Raw genomic sequence first — 10,077 nt, forward strand, 5'->3', positions numbered from 1 at the left:
AGTAGGAGAATCTGGTACCTCGGAGGGCCCTGGTTTGGGACAAGGGAGACTCCCTATTGGCGGGAGAAGTACGTGCCACATGAAATTCAGGCTCACAACAAACCTCCTGTGCCATCTGTGACCCAAATTTTAGCACCTTTTTTTTTCTATTTCACTTTCTAGGATTGAAACACAAAGGAACCAGCGTCCAGAGGAAAGAAACACAGGCCTTAGACTTGCTGCCACCCTTAATTTCCTCATTCCTTAACTCTCCTTGAAAGACCCAAATCCCCATTCCTCCTTTTAAATCGATTCCTGCCCTCAACCCTGATGGCCACAGACAGCTAATTCCCCATGGATGATAGCGACTCCTTCATCTTCCTGGTCGTGGTTGGGATGAGGTTCATGTGGTCATCCACACACTTGGTCACGCAGGTCTCCAGCTGCTGCTTCACGTGAAGCTCCTTATTCCCTGCATCTATCGAATCTTTGGCCTTGTCATTGTAATACATAGTGCACCGGGCCAGGCGGTCCTGGAACTTCTCCAACTCGCTGGTCACCAGGGCTGGGCTTGAGCCAGAGGTGCATGGCAGCGCTCAGTGCCCTGGCGCACTTGCTGCGTGGACGCCTGGCTTTCCTCACAACAGGCGGCGCTACACCGGAACATAAGGCCCTGCATCTCCCGGATATTCTCCCTCTCCAGACTCTGCACCACGGAGTCCACCGCCTCCTGCACCTGGAGTTGCTGCTGCAGCTTCGCCATGGCGACCTGCGCGGTTCCCGGCTGCGCCGGCGCCCTAACTCTGAGTTTTGCTTGTTCTTTCTCTATTCGCTTTAAGTATAATGTCAGGTTGTCTTAGGCTGTTTGTGATTTTTCTTCCTTTTTGAGGTAAGATTGCGTCACTATAAACTTTCTTCTTAGATCTGCTTTTGCTGCATCGTGTAGGTTTTGGATGATTGTGCTTTCATTTTCATTTGTCTCCAAGTGATTTTTGATTTTCTATTTTATTTCTTCTGTGATCCACTGGTTGTTTAGTAGCATATTAGTTAGCCTCCATCTATTTCACAGTTTTGTTTTTTTTCTTGTGGTTGATTTCTAATCTCACAGTGCTGTGGTTGGGGAAGATGCTTGATGTGATTCTGATTTTTCTTAAATTTACTGAGGTTTGCTTTGTGGCCCAGCATGTGGTGAATCTTGGAGAATGTTCCCTTGTACACATGAGAAAAATGTGTATTCTGCTACTCTTGAATGGAATGCTCTATAAATATCAATTAAGTCTATCTGACTTAACATGTTATTTAAGGTCTATGTTTCCTTATTTGTTTTCTGGATGATCTGTCCATTAATGTATTACTGTCATTTACCCTTCTTTTTTTGGCTGTATTTCACTTATGTATTGGGATGCTCTTATGGTGGGTGCGTATATGTTTACAATTATTACATCTTCTTCCTGGGTTGATCACTTGATCATTATATAGTGTCCTTCTTGTCTTTTATACTAGTCTTTATTCTGAAGTCTATTTTGTTTCACATGAGTTTTGCTACTGCAACTTTCCTTTGATTTACATTTGCATGGGATCCCCTTTTCCATCCATACAGACTTTCATTCTGAATTGTCCCTACATCTGAAGTGGATCTCTTAAAGACAACATACATACAGGTCTCGTGATTTTATCCATTCAGCCAGTCTGTGTCTTTTGGTTGGAGCATTTAATCCATTTATGTATAAAGTAATTAGTGATAAGCATGTTCTTATTGCCATTTTTGGTAACTGTTTCAGATTTGTTTCTGTAGGCCTTTTTTCTTCCTTTCCTCTTTTGTCCTCTTGTGATTTGATGGTTAAGTTTAGTGTTGTGTCTGAGTTCCTTTTTCTTTACCTGTGTATGTATCTGTTGTATTGGGTTTGCCAAAGTGTTCATTTGGGTTTGTCTGAAGATCTGAATGTACTCTTTGGCCAACCCAACAGATTTTTGGTTTCAGGTTATTATGAGGTTTTGATAGAGTAGTCTGTATATAAACAAGATTGCTTTAAGTTGTTGGTCTTTTAATTCTAAATGCATTTCCAGTATACTGCATTTGTGCTCTGTATCACAGTTGCTGCTTTTGATATTATATTTGTGTGCCAATGATGTCCCACCTTTCCAGTAGTCATGTACGAATGCGGAGTTGGACCATAGTGAAGGTTGAGTGCCGAATTGATGTTTTCAAACTGTGGTGTTGGAGAAGACTCTTGAGAGGCCCTTGGACATCAAAGGGATCAAACCAGTCAATCCTAAAGGAAATCAACTTATTGGAGGGGAACTGAGAGGAAATTCTAAAAGAAATCTCTCATTGGAGGGACTGATGCTGGAGCCTAAGCTCCTAAGCTCCAATACTTAGGTCACCTGATGTAAAGAGCCAAGTCATTGGAAAAGACCCTGGTGCAGGGAAAGATTGAGGGCAGGAGAAGAAGTGGGAACAAAGGATAAGATGGTTGAATGGCATCATTGATTTAATGGACAGGAGTTTGAGCAAACTCTGACAGATAGTGAAGGACAGGGAAGCATGACATTCTGCAGTCCATGGGGTCACAAAGAATCAGGCATAACTTAGCAACTAAGGGATCGGGATCAGGATGGGGAATACATGTAAAAAAAAAAAACAAAAACAACAACAACAACAACAAAAAAGAATGGTAGCATCTCTATATTTGCCTTAACTGGTGAGCTTTTCCATTTGTAATCTTCTTGTTTCTGTTTGTGGTTCTTTTTTTTTTTTTCCTGCTTAGAGAACTTCCTTTTAACATTTATTTGCAAAGCTGTTCTGGTGGTGCTGAATTTCCTTAGCTCTTGCTTGTCTGTAAATCTTTTGATTTCTCCATCAAATTTGAGAGTGAGCTTTGCTGGTTAGAATATTCCTTCTTCTAGGGCCTTTCATTTCATTATTTTAATATGTCATGCCACTCCCTTTTGGCCTATAGAGTTTCTGCTGAAAAATCAACTGATAATCCTATGGCGTTCCCCTTGTATATTATCTGTTGCTTTTCCTTTGTTGCTTTTAATAATTTTTCTTTGCCTTTAATTTTGGTCAGTTTGCTTGCTATGTGTCTCAGTGTGTTCCTATTTGGGTTTATTCTGCCGGGGACTCTGCCGCCTGGACTTAGGTGAATGTTTCCTTTTTCATGTTAGGGAAGTTTTCAGCTATTATATCTTCATATACGTTTCTCAGGTTATTTGTTTAATTTTAGCAGCATGACTTACCTCATATAGGAAGCATTTGGAGTTGTTGTTCAGTTGCTTTTGAAGAAAGAATTAAATAAAATTTCAAGACTTTTTCAAAGAAAGGCCACTTTCCTGCTCCCTAGATTGACATTCTACATTTAATAAGATGTTCAGTGTTTCCCCAGCCGCATTACAATCTCACTCTGGTTTTGTTCCACAACAGACAGAAACCAAAGAACCTTGTCCTGTCTAAGGTGCAAGCTCAGGGGGAAGGCAGCTCTGCAGCTGCTTGCAACTTGATGTCAGATAATCACTCACAATCCATCTGCATATCTCATCAGAAAGGAGTCTAATTATCTTCTCCCTCTACAAATTCTCTGGAGAGAAATCTTTTCCCCCTCCCTAAGAAAAGTAATATCTTCAAGCTTAATTTCACTTGGTGAAGCAGAAAAGAGAGAGAGAGAGAAAAAATTGTAATTTTTCTTTATTCATGTAAATAGTCTTTTTTAAACCCTGGTTTTCTGATTTTATAGATCAACATTTAAAGTACTTAGACCCTAAACACAATATGCTCTCAGGGAAGCTGAATATGTGTGCAGTAGTGTAAATTAAATTCTAATTCACATATTTGTTCTCTTGCACTCCATTTCTCCCCTTCTAAGCTGACTGGGGCCAGGGGGAGGCTTAACTGAAGTTGTATATTATGATGTCATGTTAGATAACATTTCATTTGTGGGTTTGTGTGTGTGTGTGTGTGTGTGTGTGTATAGCTTTAGCATAATGAGGTGGAGAGGAGTTTTTTCCTAATCAGTTTGCCTTATGTCAACAGCTTAGATGAGTAATTCAGGCCTCTCAATGACAAATTTTCAGGTGTTCATTGTCTGGTTGCTTACTTCAGTTTCCCACTGCACAGATGTAGACTAAATTAATGAGGTGTACAAGCTTGGAGATTTATATACAATATTGCAGACTTTGTACAAGGAAGTCTTTAAAGATTCTGCTTTGCACTTAAGACCTTACCAGAGATGTCCAAGATGTGAGTTTGCAGAGACATTTGCTTTCCGTGAGATCCATTTCCACCCCCTGCATGTGTGATATTTCTCATCTACCTGGTGTTTGAGGAAATAGAGTTTCGAGCAGGTGCTGCTTTCATGGGTCAGGCTATTGGAGATGATCAAATGATTCATTTCAAGGTAAGAGACTGAAATCAATCCCTGTGATTGTCCTCAACTGGAATCTTTTCTTTCCCCCAGCGTGAAGAACACTGATTTCTGATAAGCCAGAGCAGTAAGCAGAGAGTAAATCAGGTGAACCTGGAACATTACTGCATTAGATTGTTAAAAGCACAAGGCAGGCATTGTGCCTTGTTCAAATTTGCATCTTGCAGTACCATATAGTGGACAATCAACTGATGGTAGTTTTCAGTATCTATATAGCAATGACTTCAGCTTAAAAAGCACTTTGAAATGTACCAGTGTCCTTAATATTTATTACTTAATACAAATGCTAGTAGATCAAAGCTTGGCATATGGTCCATATTTTGCAAATAAGGAAACAGACCCTGATAATTTAAGAAATTGCTCCAAGTCACAGATCGGTTCAGTTCAGTTGCTCAGTTGTGTCCGACTCTTTGGGACCTGAAAGACTGCAGCACGCCAGACTTCCCTCTCCATCCCCAACTCGTGGAGCTTGCTCAAATTCATGTCCAAGTCAGTGATGCAATCCAACCATCTCATCCTCTGTCGTCCCTTACTCTTCCTACCTTCAAACTTTCCCAGCATCAGGGTCTTTTCCAATGAGTCAGTTCTTCACATCAGGTGGCCAAAGATTTGGAGTTTCAGCTTCAACATCAGTCCTTCCAATGAATATTCAGGACTGATTTCCTTTAGGATTGACAAGTTGAATCTCCTTGCAGTCCAAGGTACTCTCAAGAGTCTTCTCCACCACCACAATTCAAAACCATCAATTCTTCATGACTGCTGGAAAAACCATAGTATGACTATAAGGGACTTTGTTGGCAAAGTAATGTCTCTGGTTTTTAATATGCTCCCTAGTTTGGGCATTGCTTTTCTTCCAAGTAGCAAGCATCTTTTAATTTCATGGCTGCAGTCACCATCTCCAGTGATTTTGGAGCCCAAAAATGTAAATCCCCTCACTGTTTCCATTCTTTCCCCATCTATTTGCCATGAAGTGATAGGACTGGATGCCATCACCTCAGTTTTCTGAATGTTCAGTTTTAAGCCAAGTTTTTCGCTCTCTTCTTTCACTTTCATCAAGAGGCTTTTTAACTCTTCTTCACTTTCTACCATAAGGGTGATGTGCTCTGCATTTCTTGGGTTATTGATATTTCTTCGAGAAATCTTGATTCCAGCTTTTTCTTCCTCCAGCCTGACATTTCACAAGATGTACTCTGCATATAAGTTAAATAAGCATTGTGACAATATACAAATAAGCAGCCTTGCTGAACTATCCTAAATTGAAACTAGTCTGTTGTTCCATGTCCAGTTCTAACTTGTTTCTTGACCTGCATACAGAATTCCCAGGAGGCAGGTGAGGTGGTTTTGTATTTCCATCTCTTCAAGAATTTTCCAGTTTATTATGATCCACAAAGTAAAAGACTTTGGCATAGTCACTAAAGTAAAAGTTGTTTTTCTGAAACCGTCTTGCTTTCTCAATGACCAATAGATATTTGCAATTGGACCTCTGGTTCTTCTCCCATTTCTAAACCCAGCTTGCACATCTGGATGTTCAGAGTTCACATACTATTTAAGCCTCTCTTGGAGAATTTTGAGCATCACTTTGCTAGTTTGTGAGATCAGTGCAATTGTGCAGTAGTTTGAACATTCTTAAGCATTGCCTTTCTTTGAGATCAGAATGAAAATTGACCTTTTCCATTCCTGTGGCTACTGCTCAGTTTTCCAAGGCACAGAATAGGTATTTATTAGTACCTCTGAGGGCTGGCAACAGCTCTTCCATATTTCAATTATTCTTTTTGTTCTGCCTCTGATGCTTTCATTTTTTCCAACGTTTGAAAGAAACATGAGTGAATGAATGAATGATGGATGGGGTAATATACCATGTCTCCAGGTTGGAAAGATTACCCTGGCAACCTTATTTAAGTTCTGCTTGATTATTAACACCCTGCTTATCATTTCATTGGAAATAGATGGAGAAACAGTGGAGACAGTGGATGACTTTATTCTTTTGGGCTCTGAAATCACTGCAGATGGTGATTGCAACCATGAAATTAAAAGATGCTCCCTCCTTGGAAGGAAAGTTATGACCAACCTAGATATCATATTAAAAAGCAGAGACATTACTTTGTCAACAAAGGTCCATCTGGTCAAGGCTATGGTTCTTCCAGTGGTCATGTATGGATGTGAGAGTTGGACTGTGAAGAAAGCTGAGCACCGAAAAATTGATTCTTTTGAACTGTGGTGTTGGAGGAGACTCTTGAGAGTCCCTTGGACTGCAAGGAGATCCAACCAGTCCATCCTAAAGGAGATCAGTCCTGGGTGTTCATTGGAAGGACTGATGCTGAAGCTGAAACTCCAGTATTTTGGCCACTTCATGGGAAGAGTTGACTCATTGAAAAAGACCGTGATGCTGGGAGGGATTGGGGCAGGAGGAGAAGGGGACAACAGAGGATGAGATGGCTGGATGGCATCACCAACTCGATGGACATGAGTTTGAGTAAACTCCGGGAGTTGGTGATGGCCAGGGAGGCCTGGTGTGCTGCGATCCATGGGGTCGCAAAGAGTCAGACATGACTGAGTGGCTGAACTGAACTGAACTGTTTATCTAACTTCTATGCAGAGTACATCATGTGAAATGCTAGGCTGTACTTTTCACCCTCCTTATTTGACTTCTATGCAGAGTACATTAAGTAATATGCCAGGCTGGATGACTCACAAGCTGAAATAATGTTTGCCAGGGGAAATAATAACAGCTTCAGATATGCAAACGATACCACTTATGTGGCAGGTGAAGAGGAACCAAAGATCCTCTTGAAGGTGGAAAAGGAAAGTCAAAAAGCTGTCTTAAAACTAAGCATTCAATAAATGAAGATCATGCCATCTGATCCTGTGAGTTTCAGTTCAGTCAGTCAGTCAAGTCTGACTCTTTGTGACCCCATGGACTGCAGCATGCCAGGCCTCCCTGTCCATAGCCAAATGCCAGGGTTTACTCAAACTCATGTCCATTGAGTCTGGGATACCATCCAACCATCTCATCCTCTGTCTTCCCCTTCTCCCCTAGCCTTCAATCTTACCTAGCATCAGGGTCTTTTCAAATGAGTCAGCTCTTTACATCAAGTGCCCAAAGTATTTGAGTTTTAGCTTCAGCATCAGTCCTTCCAATGAACATTCAGGACTGATCTCCTTTAGGATGGACTGGTTGGATCTCCTTGTAGTCCAAGGGACTCTCAAGATTCTTCCCCAATACCACAGTTCAAAAGCATAATTCCTTCGGTGCTCAGTGTTCTTTATAGTACAACTCTCACATCTATACATGACCACTGGAAGATCATAACGTTGACAAGATGGACCTTAGTTGACAAAGTAATGTCTGATTTTTAATATGCTGTCTAGGTTGGTCATAACTTTTATTCCAAGGAGTAAGTGTCTTTTTATTTCATGGCTACAGTCACCATCTGCAGTCATTTTAGAGCCCGAAAAATAAAGTCTGCCACTGTTTCCCCATCTATATGCCATGAAGTGATAGGCATGGATGCCACGACCTTTGTTTTCTGAATGTTGACCTTTAAGTTAACTTTTCTCTCTCCTCTTGCACTTTCATCAAGTATCTCTTTAGTTCTTTGCTTTCTGCCATAAGGGTGGTATGATCTGTATACCTCTCCCGGCAATCTTAATTCCAGCTTGTGCTTCTTCTAGCCCAGTGTTATCTCATGATGTATTCTGCATATAAATTAATTAAGCATGGTGACAATATACAGCCTTGACATACTCCTTTTCCTATTTGGAACCAGTCTGTTGTTCCATAGCCAGTTCTAATTGTTGCTTACTGACCTGCGTAGAAATTTCTCAAGAGGCATGTCAGGTGGTCTGGTATTCCCATCTATTTTAGAATTTTCCACTGTTTCTTGTGACCCACACAGTCAAAGGCTTTGGCATAGTCTATAAAGCAGAAATAGATGTTTTTCTGGAACTCTTGCTTTTTTGATGATCCAGGAGATTTTGGACATTGATCTTTCATTCCTCTGCCTTTTCTAAAACCACCTTGAACAGGTGAAAACTCATGGTTCACGCAGTGTTGAAGCCTGGCTTGGAGAATTTTGAGCATTACTTTACTAGCATGTAAGATGAGTGCAACTGTGTGGTATTTTGAGCATTCTTTGGTATTACCTTTCTTAGGGGTTGAAATGAAAACTGATATTTCCAGTCCTGTGGCCACTGCTGAGTTTTCCATATTTGCTGACATAGTGAGTGCTGCACTTTCACAGCATCATCTTTTAGGATTTGAAATAGCTCCACTGGAATTTCATCCCCTCCACTAGCTTTGTTCATAGTGATTCTTCCTAAGGCCCACTTGAATTGACATTCCAGGATGTCTGGCTCTAGGTGAGTGATCACACCATCATGATTATCTGGGTGTGAAGATCTTTTTTTGTACAGTTTTCTTCTGTATATTTGCTACCTCTTCTTATATCATCTGCTACTGTTTGGTCCATACCATTTCTGTCCTTTATTGAGCTCATCTTTGCATAAAATGTTCCCTTGGTATCTCTAACTTTCTTGAAGAGATTTCTAGTCTTTCCCATTCTATTGTTTTCCTCTATTTCTTTGCACTGATCACCGAGGAAGGCTTTCTTATCTCTCCTGGCTATTCTTTGGAACTCTGCATTCAAATGGGTTATATCTTTCCTTTTCTCCTTTGCCTTTTGCTTCTCTTCTTTTCACAGCTATTTTTAAGGCCTCCTCAGGCAGCCATTTTGCTTTTCTGCATTTCTTTTTCTTGGGGATGGTCTTGATTCCTGTCTCCTGTACAGTGTCAGAAACTTCTGTCCGTAGTTCGTTCATCAGGCACTCTGTCAGATCTAATCCCTTAAATCTATTTCCCATTTTCACTCTATAATCATAAAATATTTGATTTAGGTCATAAATGCATGATCTAGTGGTTTTACCTATTTTGTTTAATGTAAGTCTGAATTTTGCAGTAAGTAGTTCATGGTCTGAGTCACAGTCAGCTCCCAGTCTTGTTTCTGCTGAATGATAGAGCATCTCCATCTTTAGCTGCAAAGAATATAATCAATCTAATTTCAGTGGTGACCATCTGGTGATGTCCATGTGTAGAGTCTTCTCTTGTGTTGTTGGAAGAGGGTGTTTGTTATGACCAGTGTGTTCTCTTGGCAAAACTCTGTTAGCCTTTGCCCTGCTTCATTCTGTATCCAAGGCCAATTTGCCTGTGACTCCAGGTGTTTCTTGTCTTCCTAGCTTTGCATTCCAGTCCCCTCTAATGAAAAGGACATCTTTTTTGATTGTTAGTTCTAGAAGGTCTTGTAGGTCTTCAATAGAACCGTTCAACTTCTGCTTCAGCATTACTGATAGCGGCATAGTCTTGGAATACCATGATATTGAATGGTTTGCCTTGGAAATGAACAGAGGTCATTCTATCATTTTTGAGGTTGCATGCAAGTACTGCATTTTGGACTGTTTGTTTACTATGATGGCTACTCCATTTCTTCTATGGGCTTCTTGCCCACAGTAGTACATATAGTGGTCATCTGAGTTAAAGTCATCCATTCCAATACATTTTAGTTCACTAATTTAAAATGTCAGTGTTCTCTCTTGCCATCTCCTGTTTGACCACTTCAATTTGCCTTGACTCATGGACCTAACATTCCAGATTCCTATGCAATATTGTTCTTTATTGCATTGG

General features: G+C 40.5%; 1 pseudogene; it reads right to left on the reverse strand.

Annotated features, from left to right (window-relative positions):
* Nucleotides 1-323: 323 nt before the first annotated feature.
* On the reverse strand, nucleotides 324-742 carry LOC139037223 (protein FAM136A pseudogene; annotated as a pseudogene).
* Nucleotides 743-10,077: the final 9,335 nt, after the last annotated feature.

Source organism: Odocoileus virginianus, chromosome 10, assembly GCF_023699985.2.
Source record: "Odocoileus virginianus isolate 20LAN1187 ecotype Illinois chromosome 10, Ovbor_1.2, whole genome shotgun sequence".
NCBI classification, from domain to species: Eukaryota; Metazoa; Chordata; class Mammalia; order Artiodactyla; family Cervidae; genus Odocoileus; species Odocoileus virginianus.